This window comes from Cervus canadensis, chromosome 32 (assembly GCF_019320065.1).
Source record: "Cervus canadensis isolate Bull #8, Minnesota chromosome 32, ASM1932006v1, whole genome shotgun sequence".
Taxonomy (NCBI): domain Eukaryota; kingdom Metazoa; phylum Chordata; class Mammalia; order Artiodactyla; family Cervidae; genus Cervus; species Cervus canadensis.
In genome coordinates, this window is record NC_057417.1 from 33302079 (window position 1) to 33322282 (window position 20204).

The 20204-nt window shown below is 47.3% G+C and overlaps 1 protein-coding gene and 1 long non-coding RNA gene across 7 annotated transcripts in view; one reads left to right on the forward strand and one right to left on the reverse strand.

Annotated features, from left to right (window-relative positions):
* Nucleotides 1-20204, reverse strand: part of SDK1 (sidekick cell adhesion molecule 1) — a 724732-nt gene that overhangs the window by 394905 nt on the left and 309623 nt on the right. The gene's annotated exons all lie outside the window — the stretch shown is intronic.
* Nucleotides 890-7338, forward strand: LOC122432966. Its single transcript, XR_006266988.1, has 3 exons — nt 890-989; nt 1343-1398; nt 7241-7338. It is a non-coding gene; the product is annotated as an uncharacterized LOC122432966 (long non-coding RNA).

A 20204-nucleotide genomic window follows, 5' to 3' on the forward strand; every position in this document is an offset into this window, starting at 1 on the left:
CCAAGACATCTTGCAAACAACGGCCTCTAACATCTCTGCTACTGTACAGAGTGAGCCTTCAGTAACTGGGTAGCTAGCTTTCTAGAAGGAATTGGGATTTCTCTTGTGCCTTTGAGATTAAATGAACTACCTGGTCTCTCTGCAACTTTAATCTTACATGATCTCTAAGAGTAAAGGAGAAGAAAAGAGCTTTTAGGGTAAACTCTTAATAATTGTAGGTAATCCCTAGAAGTAATTATGTTTTGGGAATGCCTATCTAAAAATAGTCTTTCTTAGATTTTGGTAACTTGAAACTAAAGTTGAAAGTGTAATAGGGAAGAACCTTTTGTATTCTCTTCCAAAGTGAAAGTGAAAGTGGCTTAGTCCTGTCCGACTCTTTGCGACCCAGGTCAGATTCTCCAGGCAAGAATACTGGAGTGGGTAGCCTTTCCCTTCTCCAGGTGATCTTCCTAACCCAGGGATCGAAGCCTGTCTCCCACATTGCAGGTGGATTCTTTACCAGCTGAGCCACAAAGGAAGCCCAAGAATACTGGAGTGGGTAGCCTATTCCTTCTCCAGCAGATCTTCCCAACCTAGGAATTGAACCGGGGTCTCCTGCACTGCATTCTATTCCAAGTTCATCACTAAAGGGATGCTGCCTATAAGCTTAAATTATACATAATGGCCATCTCTGGGAACCCTGCTTCCCAGGGAATGAGCATTAAGCTAAAATACCTGTATTTATCTCACAGGAAACCTCCCAACTAGGCCCACTTGTGAACGGCTGCAGGAAGAGGAAATTCACACGACCCGTCCAGAGGCTGATGGGAACCAGGAAGTGTTTGACTTTACTCCCTCCCCTTTTAGTACAGAAGGAGGCTGGATCTAACTCGGGCAAGATGGTTCTTTGGGAGCACAAGCTGACCATCTTCTCAGTCTGCTGGCTTTCTGAATGAAGTCATTATTCCTTGCCCCAACAACTTGTCTCTCGATTATCAGCCTGCCATGCGGTGAGTGGTATGAGCTCGGACTCAGTGACACAAGAAGAGAATTCATGGGCCGTTTCAAATAGGATAAAACACTGGAATACTAGTTGCTGGGTGTTGGTCTAAGTTTATCTACTTTTGCCTGCTCAGGAAATGAAGATTAAAGCATTGCATTTTCCATGTAGGAAATGCAGTTTCCTGCTTCTTGGGTTTTTCCAGACGTTAAGGTTTTCAAGGGTTAAGATTATAATCAGTCATGATTATTGCACCCATGTTTCTTTATCAGTTATATCGTGATCAGGTGTTTAACTGTGCCTTTTTAAGTTTTTATGACATTTATAGACAGTTTTTGTTTTCTTCTGATTCTTTTGCAAAAGTGCTTTATCTTCAAGAAGATTCATAGGAAGGATGTTTTAACAAGTACAGATCTCTGGTAAGTTTCAGATCACACTGCTGACCTAGGTAAGTAGAATTCTAATGGAAAACCCAATGGCTTCATAAGAAGTTAACAAAAGGATTGTTTACTGAGAGAATTGGCGAATGTGGTTATAATGTTCATGGCTTTTGTCTGGAATGTTACTGGTTTTGATCCATGTTTTTATGGGGAAGCCCTTCCCCTCAAGTTAGTTATGACTTACAGCAATTTGATAAACTACACGTGGATTGAACTGAAGCATTTTTCTTTTCTCTCTGTCTGGTCTCCAGAAACTGAGACTCGTGGGTTCGGAGCAGCCTTAGCAGGGAATGGGAAAGACTGTCTCCCGTCTTGTGTGGGAATCTGATTATTTGGGGGACCTCTAAAAGAGAGAAATCCAGAGGTGGGGCCTGGTGACTGGCTTTTGGCATGGCTTTCCTGGCCTGGAGAGGCGTTTTAGGAATCCAGTCGGCCACTCTTCCTGAGGAGCTCCACCACAGCCAGTTTGGAGGAGCCTTTATGACCAATCGACCAGACTTTTTTGACAAACAAATTAATCTTGATTTGGCTGTGTTTGGTGGAGGTGCATGTAATTTTATAACAGTATTATGTTTCAGTGGATATTAAATTCTAGCTCTGTTCATTGAGGTATTTATGAAAGTTATTGTGTTAGCCATACTTTGGCCTAGATGTTCTGCTCGGAAAGAAAATTATCTAGTGACATCGTCAGTATAACTACTCGCGAAGTGTGACCGTGCTCGCTTCAAGCCTGCTGCTAAAAGCAAGCGCACGGCGCCTGCGTGACGATGGGGCGCGAGCGATGAAATGCACGGCCTACCAAGTGCTTCCCCACTAACACGCCCTGAGATCTGCTTAACTTTCTCTCAACGCGAAGCACCGAGCAAGCTATAACGGAGGCCCAGCAGTCAGCGGACGCGGCAGAACCTGGGGCAGGACGCAGGCGGGAGGAGGCCGGGGCACAGCCCCTGAGGACAGACATGAACCGGCTAAAACCAACCAGGTCCAAGGTGGCGGAAGACTACTCCCAATAGACCTTGAGCCTCATCACAGGCTCACTGTAATGCACTAGCACCTAAATGACACGCCCACCAGTGCCATGACGCTTCCTAGGCCAAACATAAGAGGCCCCCAAACTGGGTGATGGCCCAGGATCTGGAAATCCCCGCCCTTTCCCCAACAGAGTGAGAATAACCCTCCCACTCATTAGCCTAGGAAGTTACCCAGCCTGTGAAAACCAATCGCCCCAGCTCTTGCCTTCTGACACGGCCCACACTCTGCGTGGGCTGTGTCTGCCCCGGGTGCGATGACCCCGTGCCCTGGGGCCGCCCTCAGCTTCTGAGATGGCCCACGTGCGGTCTGCAGAATGTGTGCCCCTCTAAAGGAATCCGCGTCTTACCTATCACTTTCTCTCTCGTTCTTTCTGCGATGAGACACAAGAGCCTGAGCCTCACTGAGTCCTGAGGCCAGGTGTGTCGCCTCAATTCAGAGAGCGGGCTCAAGTCCATTCACGGTCTGGGCCATGCAGTGCGGGGAGGAGCCAGCACCCAGCAATGAGGGGCGGGAGTTTTAGTCATCAGTGCTTTCTACCGAAAAGTTTGCGATCAGAAGTGGAAACGATGGGAAAACCTGCACGTAGGGGAGGTCCTTTTGGCTTATCCATGGTTTAACCTAAATTGTAGTGAGTGGAACGGCCTGTTTTGTGGTCTTTCAGATGTGCACTGAGAAAGGGAATACATTTAAGTCAAGATGAAGTAGCTGGGATTCACACATCCAAGGTAAAACTGGGTGGCCACTGTATATGTGATTTTGGACATGTCCTTGTGAAATTGAAAACGGAGTCTTCTAAATTGTACTGCAGACCAGCACAGAAGCCAGAGGTGGGGGTGGCATCATCTCTGAATGCTTGTATTTTGCCGATCTCCCGTGAGGGCCTCTCAGGTGTCTCTCATCGCGTCCCTAGTCTGAGGGAGGAGATCTATCCGGGGCTGAGCACTAGCGCCGGCTTCACTGCGAGGTGAGCCCAGCTACTGGGTCCACAGTGAGATGCTGCCGTCCTCCTCTGGGTTTCCTCCCCAGCAGCTTCCTCTGGCTACTGTGACTACGTGGGCACTACTGACCAGGGAAGGAAAGGCTCTCATCTTCTGTCCTACCTCCTGGACATGCTCAAACTCACGTCCGTCGAGTCGGGGATGCCGTCCAAGCACCTCATCCTCTGTGGCTCCCTTCTCCTCCTGCCCTCACTCCTTTCCCAGCATCAGGGGCTTTTCGCGTCAGGTGGCCAGAGTATTGGAGCCCCAGCATCAGCCGACTCTTGACTCGGCGTGGAACGTGTCCTTGGAGCCAGGGCCCGCCCCTCCCGTGGGGTGGCCTGGCTGTACTGTATTTGTGGTATCCTGGCTGCACCTCCCCAGGGATACCGCAGGAGAGGGGCAGACCAAGACTGTAAGGGTGGTTCGGGGTACGGAGGGCGAGGCGTATGTGGCCAGGTCACTCAGATGACTGTCCTCTGGCTGCCTGTACCTCCTCTGCCCGACCGGGGCCTGCTTCACCCACACCCTGCTCCCCTGACTGACCTTCCTGCTTACTTGAGGCAGGCCCCAGCTAGTGACTGTTCTTACCAAAAGGCGGGTGACGGGCCTGCCCTCTACCGGTTCCCCTGGTAATTAATGAGCCCACCTGACATCAGCTCCCCTAGGACTGGTAACCTCCCCTTTCCCTTGGCTTGAAGACCATCCGCCGCCCGTCCTGCCTGCCATGGGCCACACACAGTGGGGTGTCGCCCCGGGACTTTGCCTCATTCCACCACTGGGGGCTCTGTTGCTGACTCTGGGCTCTTTCTTGGGTCTTAAAGCTGGGCCAGTGCAGGCCTCATAGGCCTGTGGGGTGCAGCCCAACATCTCCTATTCCTAGTTGGCTGAGAGTTTTTACCAGAGACAGGTGTTGAATTCTGCCAAGTCTTCTTTCTGCATAATTTGATTTTTTTTTCTTCTTTAGCCTATTGAGAAAGATGGACTACATAGACTGATTTTCAAATGTTAATACTTGGAATAAATCCTAGTCATGATGTATAATTTTTTATACATTACTTGAATCGATTTGCTAATATTTTAGTGAAGAATTTTTATGACTAAGTGTATGAAAGATTGGTATACAGGGTTATTTTCTTTTAAATACTGTATTTGATGTTGGTACCAAAGTAATACTATCCTCATAAAAATAACTGGATTTTTCTTTAATGTTTCCATCATATATGGTTTTCTGTTCTTTTACTTTCAGCCCACCCATGTCATTCCATTTAAAGTCACTTTCCTGTAGCCAGCAAACAGTTGGATCCTGTTTTTATCATTCACTCTACAGATCTACATCTTTGATCGTGTGTGTATGCTAAGTCACTTCAGTCATGTCTGACACTTTGCAACCCTATGGACTATCTATGGACTACAGCCTGCCAGGCCTCTCTGTCCATGGGATTCTCCAGGCAAGAATACTGGAGTGGGCTGCTACTCCTCCTCCAGGGGATCTTCCTGACCCAGGGATGGAACCTGCATCTTTCAAGTCCTCTGCATTGGCAGGCAGGTTCTTTACCAGAAGCACCACCTGGGAAGCCCATGTCTTAGATCACTTATATTTAATATAATTATTGATAAATTAGGGCTTAAATTTGCCATTTTATTTTTCTGTTTCTTTCCTCTGACTGTTACTCTATTTCACTCTTCTTATCTCCCTGTGGGTTACTGAAACATTTCTTAGGAATACAGTGATTTATTTCTAGTGTTTTTCAGTATCTTGAACGGTTTCCTTAGAGGCTGATGGAGGTACTATATGCATCTATAAAACTCACCACTCTGAAGTTTAGAAAACTTCCTTCCATTTAGATCCCTTTACCTTCTTCACTTTTAAAAACAAGTTGTTTGAAGTATTTTCCCCTGCACATAATGAGCACCATTTCGGATGATGCTATAGTGTTTGCTTCAACCATCAAGTATGATTTAAGACATTCAAGAGAAGCAGAATAGTCTATCAAATTCACTCCTCTTTTTATCACTCCAGTGTTCTTTCCTTTCTGAAGTTCTAAGCTTTCTTTCTGTTATATTCTGTTTAGAGAATAGCCTTTAGCTGCACTTCTGCTAGCAACAAATAATCTTAGTTTTTCATCACCTGAGTATGTCTTGATTTCCCTTTCTTCTGACGGATGTTTCCACCAGACACAAAATTTCCTGTTGACAGTTCTTTTCTTTCAGTACTTAAAAATGTTAGGCCAATTCCTTCAACACCCCACAGTTTCAGATAACTGCTGTCATTAGAATTCATGTTCCCCTGCAAGTAATGTGTCATTTCTCACTACTTTCAAGACTTTTTCTTTGGTGTTCAGAAGTTTAATTATGACATGTCCAAGTGTACTTTTCTTTGCATTTGTCTGATTTGGGGTTTACTCAGTTTTTTAGGTTAATGTTTTTGGCTCACTTTGGGACGTTTTCAGACACGATGTTTTCAAACACTTTCCAGCCCCCCCCCCCCCCAATTCTGCTCTCCTTCTGAGCCCTGATAACATACTGTGAGCACCTGTCTCTGCTCACAGGCCCCTCGGGCGCTGGGCTCCGCCCACCTGCCCCGCTGCCTTCTGCAAGCCCCCTGAGTCCGCGCTCAGTCCTTGCTACTCTGCCACTAAGTCCGTCTGGGGGTTATTTATTTTGGTTTCATTTCTCAGTTAATTTCCATTTTGGTCCTTTTCTGCTGTTTCAACTTATTTGCTAAGCTTTCCTAGTTTTCTATTTTTTCCATTTATTTGAGGAGAATTAATAACTCCTTGTTAAAGTACTTCTGCCCCTTTACAATCTTGACAGGTTACTCCAACATCTGATTCACCTCTGGGTTCGTGTCTCCTGACTGACTTTTCTCACTCAAGTTGTGATGTTCCTGGTTCTTAGTATGATAAGTCATCTCAAATTATGTCCTAGACACTTTGGATACATAAGACTTTGCATCCCACGTAATTTTCATTTTAGCAGGCAGTTCCATGACAGACATGTACATTTGGCTTTGCTCTGCTGCCCCCCCAACTCGACTCTGGCAAAAGCGGGACTCTGACTCCCACGACCTCTTTTCCTGAGTGAGGGTGAAGGTCAGCCCCACTGTGTGGCCCCTCCCACAGCCTTCAGGAAGCGGGAGGTGGGGGCGACTGCTTCTGCAGGGTGGGCTGAAGCTCCCCTCCCACGGGGCCCAGACGGAACAGGTGCAGAGGGTACCTGGGCCCACCCCTGCCGGCTCCTTACGGCCTCGTGGCTGCTGAGTTAAGGGGACGCTGGGTTCCATCCCGGAGCCCACGAACAGCACTCTGGTGGGGAGGGCTCAGAGCACCACTGTGTCTTCTCGGTGGAGGATGGAGAATCGGCTCTCGCTCAGTCCTGCCAACACCACCCAACGGGAGATGAGAGCACAAGCCTGCTTGGTGGGGCAGGGGGTGGGCGCTTGGGGTGAAACATCAACTTTCCCAGGAGAAGGAGCTGGTGGCGGGGACGTTCTTCCTATTCCTGTCTGGCTAGAGTAGAAGAGGGTTACCACAAGGGTAACACCTGTGGAGACTTCTCCCAGTCCTCTGGGTAGAAGGAACAATCTTTTCTCAGGGGTGGGGTGGGGTGTGTGTCTATGTGTTTATGTCTGTGTGCGTGTGTGTGTTGCTGGCTCAGATGAGTTTTTGCAGCTCCTGGTCTGGGACACGTGGTGACAGTGAAGAAGCTCGGGGAACTCACCAAGCCCTTGCTCCTTACGCGCCCCAGTCCCCAAGAGGGCTGCCTCCTCTTCTACCCCTCAGACACCCTGTGTCTTTGTTGAATTTCAGTTCTGAGGGGAGGACCTGGGAGCAGTGGGGCCACTGCATCTTGGCGGAACCTGAAGTCAGCAAGTATTTCCTGAATTGCTACTGTGAGCAGGCACAGGTGAGTTTCCTGTCCTCACCAAGCCCCCTGAATCCTAATGAACAGACAACACGGAAATCGCGATGACAGTTTATGACGAGTGCTCCTTTAGGGCATGTCAAAGTCCACCTAACTCTCCACAGAAATCTTATCTGATTCTTCCAGCCTGACACTGTTTTTAACAGAGCTCAAAGGCACACCACTCTTAAAAATAAGAGGGGCAAACAATCATTTATTTGTGAGTGGGTATCTGTCAAGTGCAGAGCGTGGGCTGGGCCCTGCTGCAGGTCTTAGGGAACAGAACAAGGAGAAGCCTCGCCCTCACACGGCTCAGGGCTGCTGGAGGAGACAACTCCACCTCCACCACCCACGGGAAGTCTGAAAACCTGCAGTCCTTCACTCACGCAGCTCACTCGGCGTCAGTGCCTGCCAGCTAGCGGCTGGCCTGAGGAGCACTGTTTTCATCGTCAAGTTTGCCGCTAGGTCTATACATGTCCTGGAGCCTGGTTCCGGGTCTTCTGCTGCGAGAAGAGAGCGGGCTGCAGGGCAGTGGGCAGCGCTGCGGCGCTCACGACCTGGGGGAGGGAAGAGGAGCAGAGGCCGGGGAGGGCGGTGACGCTGGAGGCGAGCGCGGGCAGTGTGCGCGGGGTCAGGGCGCTCGCTGCAGCAGGCACATCAACGCGGGCCCTGACGGCCCAGAACACACACGTGCCTTGGCGGGAGCACTGCCCTCGGTTCTGTTTCAAATCTCAGCACAACCGTGCGTGATTGATGACAGCTTCATCATGAAGAAGCCTCCTCCCCTCTGGAAATGTTAATTTACAAATCACAGAAACTGCCGCTTTTGTGAGAAGCAGTTGCGGCATTGTTGAAAAAGTATGAGAATCAAGACAAGGTTTGTGTTCCAGCTCCGCTGTTCAGCGGACCCAGGGGTGAGATCCTTTGTTTCTGGTGCCTCAGTTATACCTGGGAGGTGAGGACAATCTTATCTACCTGGTCTATCATCGCATAGAGCTGTAGTGAAAGGTGCAACAGGTCTATGAATTTTGCTTTGTAATTTTTAGCATCATAACCTTCAAGTGATCTGACAGGCAGGTCCTTTAAAATTCTACTAATCGAACGATTCCCTTAACTGCTCTAAGGCTATTTACAGTCTGTTCTTACCCCATGTAGTCTGCCATAGTCTCACGGCAGAGACGTGAACACATTTGATGGTGCAAGGCTCCCAGTGTCCACATTTGTGGTATTAGGTAATATACAGTGTACGGACTGCTACACTTCCAAAAAAGGAAATATTTAAAACTCTGAATTCCAAAATACATCTGGCCTCCAGGGGCTCAGAAAAAACACTGTGGACCTCACGTGAAGGGAGGAAAAGACGTCTTTGGGATGTAAAACCCATGGCTTTGATTTATTCATTCAACAAACCATCTGCTGTTTGCCACGTCTTAGGCTCCGACCGTGGAGTCGCCAAGAGTGGGACACGACTGAGCGACCAAACTGGACTGACAGGCTCTGTTACAGATACTGTGGGCACAACATAGAAAAAGCAAAGCAGTATTTTGAGATATCATTATTCTAAGGATAAAAGTCACACCTAGACATTATAAATAAGTGAAATATGTTAAGTCATTAAAGGAAAAACTGGACAACAAGACAGAAACGCCTTGAAAAATAGGCATTTCCTCATGAATTTGAGAACATGCCTACCTTTTTGACTCAGCCATTCCTTGGCAAAACCCAACAGACACATGTGCAGGAATACCGGGGAATATGTATAAGGATGGTTTATAATAGTCTAAAAGGAGACAATTTAAAAGTCTATTACTACTAGCATGGATAAACAGACCGTGCTGTGTGCAGACAATGGAAAATTAAAAGGTAATGAAAATGAACATTTACCTTCTAGAACAAGCATGAATTTCATAATATGTTGTGTGAAAGATGTCAGAACACAAAAAGAATAAGATTTCATTTATATAAAGTCGAAAACCTAAATTATTGTACTTGGGGCACACCTATTAACTATATTAATTATTATAAATTATAAAGAATTGCAAACTGGTTAACATACTTATGAGTCAGGATAGCTGTTCCCTTTAAGGGAAGAGAAGGGGTAGGAGGGGGGAGAGGCAAACCTAAGCTTCTCAGAGGCTGCAGAGTATTTACTGACATTGTTCCTGCAGATATTCACTCTGTAGTAATAATATTAAGCTCCACAACTATGTTTTAAAGCCGGTCAGAGATATAAAATAATAACAGATTCACAGGAAGATGCAAATACAGTAAAGTTTCTGGTACCCTTCATCCAGTTTTCCCCACAGGTAAAGTCTTATACAACACAGTTTCAAAACCAGAGTAGCCATTGGTACAATCTGTAGACTGTATTTAGACAAGACTTGCCAAGTTTTATGCAAGTTTAGCGTGCACACATCACTTTTGTAACCACCACCACCAAGACACTGAGCCGTTCCATCATCACGGCGGCCCTTGTGCTAACCTTCCACACGCACATCCACCCCTTGGCCCTCCAAACTCTCCTGGAGCCCCAGCTCCAGGCAACTGCTGGTCCTTCTCCACCTCCACAGCTGCGCCATGCTGAAAACATCGCAGAAATGAAACCATACAGTACAGAACCTTTGGGGACTGGGTGTTCTTCACTCAGCATAATGTCCTTGAGATCCACTCAAGTGGCTGCCTCTATAAATGGCTCATCCCGCTTCACTGCTGAGTAATATTCCACGGTTGTGGTAAACCACGGTTGGTTTAATCATTCACCTCCTGAAGGACAACTCGTTTTGTTTCTGACTTTTGGCTGATTACAAAGAAGTGTCTACAACTTGGCTATTACAAATAAAGCTGCAGTTTCTGTTTGTATACACATTTTTGCTTGAACATATGGTGTTCAGTTCTCCAGAGTAAGTGCCCAAGTGCCTGTGATTATTGGGTTCTGTGACAGGTTTGTTTTTCCTGTTTTTTTCTGAGTGGCTCTGTCAGTTTACACACCTCCCAGCAACATAAGTGACTCAGCTTCACATCTTGACAGCATGGTAATGTCACTAATAATTTTAGTTGTTCTGATAGGTGTATAATGAAATCTTATTGTGGTTTGAACTAGCATTTTCCTAATGGCTGATGATGTTGACAATATTTTTATAGGCTTATCTGACATCTGTATATCCTCTATGGTGAAATGCCTGTTCATTTCCTTGAAACACATTTCATAACTGGATTTTTTTAAACTGTTATTTTGAAAATTCTGTATATATTCCAGATACAAGTCCTTCGAAAGATATGTGATTTACAAATATTAATTCCTTCTGCCAGTCTGTAGGTTATCTTTTCATCCTCTTCACAACATCATTCACATAGTAAACTTTTCGATTTTGATGAAACCCAATTTCTTTTTTTTCCACCTGTGAGTCATGCCTTTGGCACCATATGTCAAGGATTCTTCACTACTGGTATGCTCTCAGTTTTTCTTGTTGTCCTGGTGTGAGGTTCAGGTTGCAGTTCATTCTTTTTGCCTACAGGCATCCGGTTGGTCAAGCACTGTCTGTGGAAAAGATTCTTCTTCCTCCACTGAATTGTTTTCTTTAAAACTGCTATTCTGTATGTATTTAATGGGCTTCCCTGGTGGCTCAGATGGTAAAGAATCTGCCTGCCAATGCAGAAGACACAAGTTCAATCCCTGGGTTGCGAAGATCCCCTGGAGGAGGAAATGGCAACCCGCTCCAGTATCCATGTCTGAGAAATCTCATGGACAGAGGAGCTCATGGGGTCGCAGAAGAGTCAAACAAGATTGAGCACACATGCACACATGCATTTAATGGGCATTAAATACATTAACAAAGCTGTACAACCATCACCACTATTTCTTTCTCAAATAAAACCAACATTTACATTTTCCTCCCTTGAAGTGAAAACTATCGTCCACATGTAAAGAAGTGGCTAAGCCAGCAGCAGGGAAAGTGGACCTGAAGAGAACTCTGTGTTGACAACAGACCTTCTGGCTTTCCACAGTAAGACAGGACTACCTTGATGTATTAGGAAAACATAATAGTCAAAATCACATGAGACAGGGAAAAAAAAAAACCCAACAGAATAAGACTACACACGGCATCTCACAACTGATGTGAATCAAACATGCCAGCAGGACTGGGGTACGCCAGCATCGTCATTTTGGAATGTTTAAACATTTGCTTATAAATTATGAGGAGTGTAAGCCTCTCCTGGAGCTGATGAGCAGCCTGAAAAGAGCCACATGCCAGCATGTGACACCAGGGGGAAGACCGAGGCTTCCTTCGGAGAACTGACGCTTGCCTCTCATCTTCCCGTCCAGCTCTTAGCTGTTTCCATGCAGTGAGTGAGCCTGTTGATCGCGAACCGCTCCCACGGGCTTTGCTACCGAGATGCTTCCTTCTCATTTCACGCCTCCATTCTATCAAGTGTAGTCAGTATCCTGTCCGTAAGATGGTGTTTTGTAGATAAAAACAATCCCCTTTGGAACTTGTTTTCTGAAAAGCTTGGTGTGTCACTGAAATTTAGGGGCCATTACCTTTTAGTTTGGTCAAATGCTAGAAAAAAAAAATCTCAGCACTTTAAGTACTTATTTACTATCAGTAAAAGTGGTCTCAGAGTCAAAGGACATATAAAAAAAATTATCCTTTAAAAATGGTAAGAAAATAAAGTAAATAAGAGGACATCATTTGGAATCCTTCAAAGAAATGTTTAAAGATGTCCCTAGAAAACATGCTTAACTGTTTCAAGAGTTGGAAGCGAGTGCTCCCCCGCACTCGCAGCCCACAGTGAGGGGCAGGCCCTTGGCACGGGGCCCGCGGGGGCACCAGGGTGCTCGCTAACCTAGCGCTTTCTGAGTGTTCTGACTTCTCCACATCACCTCCTTCACTGAGGCAGTTCTGGAGCCTACAAACGGGGTTACGTCTGGCCTTACCCAGGCACTGGTTTCTAGCTCATCTCTCCTCTTCATCTGCATGTCCTGTCTCTTCTGATGATGTCTCAGTTTTTCTCAAGAATTCTCCACTAGAAGGTTAACTTTAGATGGAGTTGTTCATGTTGGCCTATCTCTAATAAGGCCAAGAACCAGGAGGCTATTTCAAGGGTTTGAGGGCTGGGTGGAGTAGATGAACCACTTTGTTATCACAGAATCAGGTGTCCGTGACAGTCTCACACCGTGGAAATGGGGCTGGTGCGGCAGCTACATGATTCTTTAACTTTCTTATAAGGTTAAACATATGTTTATGTTATACCCAGCAGGTCCATTCTAGGAATTTAACTCAGTGAAAAAAAGATTATGTTCACGTAAGAACTCATTTGTGAATGTTTCTAGTAGGTTTTTTTTATAAATGGCCCAAACTGGAAATATCCCCAATGTCTTTCAAGCAGTGAGTAGAATAATAAACTGAGGTGCATCCATACAATGATACATTCCTTGGGAATAAAAAGGAACCAGTCACCTATGCGTGCAACAACAGAGATGAAGTGCAAATGTGCTGTGCTAAATGCAAGGGTCAGAGTTCAAAGGGTGTACACTGTAGGATTCCATTTACACGCTGTTCTTGGAAGATTCCAAACCATAGGAGCAGAAAACAGATCAGGGATTGCTAAGGACTGAGGAGTGGGGAAGAGCTGAACACAAAATGAGGACATCTGGGGGTGAGGACAGTGGTTTACATCCTGGTTGTGGCAGTGGGTCAGAAACTGCATGTTTGTCCAACTTCATTGGACTGTACCCTAAAATGGATGGGTTTTATACCTTAATTTTAAAATGAAGGAAATAAAAGATACAAGCTCTGGATAGGAAAGACTCGGGTAGGAAGGCGCTGGGAGGAAGACTTTCTTTTCCTGCTAGGTAACCTCGCCACCTTGCCCTTGAAGCAGGAGGGCACAGATCTCCCGGGAAGGAAGCAGAGCCGCATCAAGGGGACCCGCTCAGAACCAGGAGCTGCCGCCGAGGGCAGCTTTCCCGTCTCTCTCCTCTCCCCGCCCCGCCCCGCCCCGCCCCGCCCCGCCCTTCCCCGCCCCGCCCCGCCCTGCCCCGGGCCTCCCACCTCATGTCCTTTCTCCTCAGCACCCGGCCCACACCGCCCTTTGCAGAGCTGCCTCCTCCACGCACGGAGGCTCCTCTGTTATCCTGTAACTTCACAGGAGGATGCGTGACTTCTTCCAAGAAACGACTCTACAGGCTTACAGTGTCTGGGTTTCCTAGGACAGCTTTCTTTAAAGATTCTGATTAGCCAAGGGTCAGCCGGTGGATTAATTTCTCCATCAGCTGCGATCTGAAATCAGCCGTGCCCTGAGGAAGGAGCCGTGCGGTTCACACTCGGCCCAGCGGGTTCTGCCCTTCAGCAGGAAATGTGACCGTGAGACATCTCTCAGAGAAAAGGTTCATTATGTGTCACCAAACAGGATTTTTTTTAAGTTATAGGTTTAATGGGCCTCGAGACAGGGTAACCCGGACAGAGAAATGACATAATTAACCAAAGGTAAAGAACCGAGAAGCCGCAAGATGTGTTTCAAATAGCAAGTGGCCTGTTCTGCCTAAAGCCACAAGACTTTTTGTAGTAGGATTAAGGAGAGAGAAGCCAGATGCGCTCAACTCAAATAGATGTCTATCCTTGCGGGACAGGGAGTGGAGACACGGCGAGACATACCACAACCTGGAAAAGAAGGCTTCTTTCAGAATAACAGTGGTACGAGTTGACCCAACTGTACTCTGCTCTGATGGTGGGGAGAACAGGGTGGGTCAGCACGTAACCTGGAAAAGAGAAGCTGAAAGAACAAAAGACTTGGCTGTGTTTCTCAGCCTATCCCAAGAAAAAAAGAGACGGACCTGGATGCATACAGAACCCCAGGTAGACTGCTGTAAGGATAAGACTAAGTGTCCAGCCTCACCACGGCTCGGAATAAATATCTGCTAACGTGGTCTGGCTCCTTCTGTCTGCACAGAAAACACCCTGTGACGCCACTCAGCTTCCTGGATCTCCCGGTCCTGCAGAGACGGCGACCTGAGAAACAAGTGTGGATCTAACGGCCACGGGAGTGTGCTGACCCCTTACTGGAGATGGGTGCTTGGCACGTCCATCCCTCAGTCCTCAGGGCAGGGCCAGTTCCGAGAACTCAGACCCAACAAGTAAACAGAAGCCAGCCTGGCGTGTGTGGAGCTGAGGGCCTCGCTCTGGACATGCTAATGAGCCCCATAGGGGCCAGCTGCTCTTCCCTGATGAGCTGCTAACTCTTCTTGCTAAAACAACAACAGGTTTTTTTTGAGGAGTTTTAAATACCAAAAAAGACAAAAGTCAATCATATATGAAATAAGTGACATTGTGGGGTTTTGTTGTTGTTTTTCTTTAGTTCAATATAGAACCACCAGAGTGATGTACCGGGAAATCTACCTGGTGAGGTGAACTGCAAGGTAGAGGCAGGAGGTAACAGCCAGACCTCAGGTGATAAGAGCGGAAACAAGGGAGTGTCAAGGAAAGAAAAGGAAGAATGTGCAGGACTTGCCTTCACGCCACAGACAAAAGTCAACAGTCTGTAGGTCAGGGACCCCAGTGCAAAAGGCGAAACTGTAAGGGTCTCAGAACCTGGGAGAATATCATCTCGTCATCCAACAAGAAAAGAGACCTTCCTCAGGCCGATAAACAACCGTAAATGAAAAGATGGTGAGTGTAACCATGGTAAAAAAAATAATAAGTTCTTCTCTTCAATAGACACCATACGGAGCACAAAGGCCACCCACAGGAGGAGGAGACACCTCAGGCAAAGGCTGATGCCCGGTGTCAGAAAGCGCTCCTACAGATCAGGGAGAAGAGCAGCCACCTCCAGAGAGGAGACGGGCAGGAGGTCTGAAGACTCAAGCAGGCACCTCGTAAGGGAGGAGATGCAGCTGACAAACACACGGACAAGAGCAGACCACACACACGAACGCACCTAGCTTGCTTAAGTGTTGGGGAAGTTAGAACCCCTGGAGTGTGACTATACACCTGCTAGTGCGGCACATCTTTAAAAATCCGAATATTGACGAAGAGCTGGAGCTTTTTCTTCCTTTACGACGTTCAGAGACAGTCTGAAAAATGTAATGAAACTGAAGGCAGGCAGAGCCTGTGGCCCCGTGCACCAGAAAGCACGTGCAAGGACACAGTATCAGCGGGGTCCGCGTCCAAGACCCCCAGTGGCCCCTGAAAGCTAGGAGGGCACCACATCCGACGTGCGTCATGTTGTTTCCGGTATAAAAGTACCTATGACAACATTCAACTTACAAGTGAGCCACAGTAAGAGATCACCAACAGTAACTGATGATTAAACAGCCTTAACAATACACGGTGATGAAAGTTATATAAACGTGGTCTCCGTCTCCTGAATTGGCTCACGGTACGTTCTCATCCCTCATCTCACGCGAGAAGGGAGGTGAACGGTGTTGGCAGCATGACCCAGCGGGAGGCTACCATCAGCCTTCACGGCACGTCAGGAGGAGGGCAGTCTGCTTCAGTGATCCGAGACGCTGAACTGTGACAGCGCCCACGACTGGATGTCAGGAGCAGACGGTGCGGGCGCTGGGGGTCTCACCACGGTGGACGGGCAGCACAGTGAGAGACTGCATCAAGCCACTCACACTAGTGCTCGATTCACAACTCAAGAACTGCTCACTTCTGGAACTTTACATTTAATGGTTTTGGGCCTCAGTGGGCAACTGAAACCATAGACAGTGAAACCACAGACAAGGCGGGGGGGCTGTGTATTCATAGCAGGGCCGCCCACTGTAGCCATAATTGCAAACAAGACGAAGGCCTGGCAACCACAGGATGGTAAACTGTGGCACGGAAACCACACGGCAATGAGCATGCGCCAGACACAGTTACAAAAACGTGAGTCTCAAAAACGTAACACCTAATGGAGACAGCAACACACAAAAGAACACACTCTGTTTGACTCCTTTGGTATAAATGCCCCCCCCACCACCACCACCAAAGAAGCAAAAGCAGTAAAACTAAAGAACAACGAGAACATATTTCCACAGAGGTCAAAATCAAGTCTTCTGGGCTTGGAATGGAGGGGTGACTGGAAAGGGACCCACAGGAGGGTTACAAGTTGTGTTCAAACTGGAATGACAGGTGGCCATGTGGGTGTCTGCTGAATATCATGTTTTCCTTTGTACATTTATGTTTTGTGCACTTTTCCACATTTATGTATATTTCATAATTAAATACGGTGGCCATCAGTTGCAACAGGGACATTAATAGTACAGCTGGGCTGGGGAAGAAGGCAGATTTCAAAGGAACAAGATCAGGGTGACGATGGTTCATTTTGTAAATAGACATGCTGAAGGAGAAACAAAGACAAAGATATGGGAGTTTTAGTAGAAAGTGTGCATGGTTAACTTTTTCTCTGAATTGTTGCATTGTGTTTATATTAATTCCACAGGGATGGTTTTCTAAAATAAATTAGCTTATATAAAATTAATCAGATAAGTGACACTTTACATACGTTGACTGTTAAAATCTCAATGCAATGTGCCTTTATATCTGAACTGAAAACACAATAATGAGAGTATTAAAGCTTGATGAAACATTAAACCTTAAACTTCTTTTACTTACTGCCCCTGCCCCAAAGTTAATGCAAAGTATATGCCTGTCACACTATCAGTGATACTTCCATGCGCCTCTATCTCTGGTGACCAGAATTACCAGCTCCTGTGAGTCAGCTATTTATAGATTTTCATTTAGCCCCAGTTTTTCAAAAGGCTAGCTTTAAAAAATCATTCTAGGCCAAAATGTTGTTCTACATTTTACTTGTATAAAAAAGAAATAAGTGATGTTATCATTTTTAATAACAGAATAAATAGAAGCTGCAAAGTCCCAAAGATGCATTTTTGATAATAATATAGTTATAATAAAATTACATTTGAAGAACTATATAAATTTCACGGATATATATTTCTCAAATGAGAATTTACCCATGGTTAGGTCAGAATAACCTGGCAGGGTATAGAGATATGCACAAGAAATTGCATGTGTCGTAATTCATTGGGATTTTTATTTCTTATATCATTTATTTCTCTTCTAGGAGCACATTATGGAAAAAAACAAATCTCTACCACACAATTTCCCAAACTACAAGAGCACCCATTTAACAAAGCACAAGTCCTTAAAGAGAAAAGTAAATTAAAAACCCGCTTCAACTCCAAGTTTAAAGAGAGAGAGAGATGTGATTATGTGGCTCAGGGCCATCAAGTAAGAGTGAGTGTGAGCATACCCAGCCCTTTCGGCCTGCGGGACCTGAGACGGGAAAGAAGAAACCAGTCACCCTCCCACCCGCGCGGTGAAACCACGCTGTCGCTCAGATCTTTTTATCCCCATGAGCGTATTTTAATAGGCAAGTATGGAAGGAAAATTAATATTAGTCATAAATCAGCCAATGCGATCAACTGCTTCCTGTGCGCCAGGCGCTGCGTCAGGGCCCGGGGACACAGGTGACTGCCACGGCGTCCATCCTCACGGAGCGCACAGGCTGTCACCGCCGACCGGGACCGCACAGACCTCCGCGCCTGGGCTCAGCCCAGCGGCCTGGAAGTGTTCTCAGAGGAAGACGACATGCAAAGCCAAGAAGGGGTGACAGTCGGGGGAATGGCCTCCGAGGCAGTGGGACGGCGCGTGTGAGGTCCTGCGACGGAGGCCCCAGCGCAGGCGGGGCAGACTGTCCACGTTGCTGTCCCGCGGAGGGACTGGGCAGGCGGGCGGAGCCGGGCGTGGGCAGCCGCCGCCGGGACGACTCCAGCGCAGGCTTCATCGTGAAAACCACGGAAACCACTCATGGAGGGCGCCCGCGGGACCTCGTGTGGCCTGCGGGGAGCGCCTTCCCTCCAGGGCAGAGGCTGACCGGAAGGACGGAACTGGAGCCCTGGGCGTGGGTCAGGGTTCCTGCGGCCCGCGGCCGCGGTGGTGGGGGAGAAGGAGAACGTGATGACCCCGGGGACTCCATGAGGGAGGCGAGGGAGGGATCAGGAGACGGCGGGAGCTGTTCTAGGTTCTCCGCCCTTCACTAACGAAGCAGCTGAAAAACTGCCTTCATCACTACAGATCCATCCAAGTCTGCGTGTAGAGAGAGGAGAAACAACACAACACTCCCTATTTCAAATGTGAACAAACCCTTTACCGCTTTCTGACCCTGGCGGGCACTGGACAGACTGCAGACTGCCCAGGCGTGGGTGTCTGAGAAGGGCCTCTTCTCCCAGGGTCGCCCTGGGTCCTGGAAAACCTCGGAGCACCGCTTCCTGCTGCCCTTTGCTGTTGCCTTATGTCAGGGAGGAGGCGGGAGGACAACTTATTATGGGGTGTGAAGCACAAGACCAGCTCCATTCATTCATTCGGCCCACAAATACCCCTCCAATACCAACACGTGTGCGGCACTGTGCTGTGTCCCGGGTGCGAAGGCCAAGGAAAACCAGCCCCCGCCCTCAGAGAATCCCAGCCTCGCTGGGCTTGAGGAAGCAGGGACTGGAGCAAAAGTAACCACAGAATTACTCACTATTTTAGGTGACGTGCCCATTCAGGTGGCGTATCCATAGTGTTAGAGAGAGCGTGCAGAACTTGCTCAAGTGTTCCCCTAAGTGAGGCTGCTAGTCATAAAGCGTGGTGCCCAGGGGGTCGGGCTTCGGGATAGGAGGGGAAGAGGCTGGAGCCTGGCGGACACGCCCGCAGGCCCGCGATGAGAACCTACAGAGAACCCCTACCTGGAACCTGCTTCACAGAGGAGGGGCCCAAGCACCAGTTCTCACCACTGGGCGAGAAAGTCCATTCTTTCTCAGAGCGGTGCATCTTTCTTCTGTTTCTCTACTTTCATGTGAAGTCCGCGATCTCCAAGCTAGTCCAAAGAGCCTACTCAAAGGTGCAAAGGTCTTAATCATTCTGCTGTTGATGTGGCTCTTATCTATTCTTCCTGAAAATGGCACACTGTCCTTTAAAGTCACTGCTATTTTTCAAACATGAAGTTATGAAAGTAACATTTTGTATTTCTTGGAGGCAGTGCTCCTTTGTCTGAGAGCCTAAAGCAAGGTGCCGAGTTGTCAGAACTCGTGCAGACTTCATCTACACCCTCAAGTGTGCAAAAAAAAAGTTTCCCCAGAAAGAGATTCAAGCATACCAGAAGCTAGATTATACCATCTCTATTTTTCAAATTTATAAGCACAGCAGCAAAGGCATTAAGATGACCAGAATAAAATGTGCATATGAGAAGAGAGCACACGGATTAGACTTTCTCATTATACTCCTTCACAACATGACTGCACTTTACCGGGAGCTGCCCTGGGCTGTGGGGCAGTTAGCAGCCTGGCATTTCTCATGACAATAGCCGTGGTGACTAAGTGTCTCAGTGACGCACTTGGCAGGCACCCCCGCCCGACTCACCTTGTGTCTTACCTCCCCTTTAAGGCATGTGTGTTTCTGACAAGCATTCCACCAAGAAGAAAGAAAGACATCTATCTCCCTGTGCAAACTAGGGAAAGCTCACTGAGCTAATTTCAACAGGCACGTTTCAGTAAGCACTGACGTGGTTCAGGTGGGGAACAAAGCGGGAGACAAGCCAGAACGCTCGTAAAAAGGCACGAACAGTTATACAGTCATTCTGCGAGGCTGAACTGAGATGCTGGGGTCAGGGGACATCTTAACAGCTAATTTTTCTCAAATTGACAATGCCTAGCGTACTCTGGAAGCGTATCACCTTCTTCCCATGGTGACAGCAATCTCTCACTTTGAAACATGCTTTGAAAATAAGTTCCGTTCAACTGAAAATAAGCCTTGCTTAGCAATTACAGGATAGTCAGCTAAGGTTAGACTTCTTTTTCTACTTTCCCAGCTTCTTTAATAGATG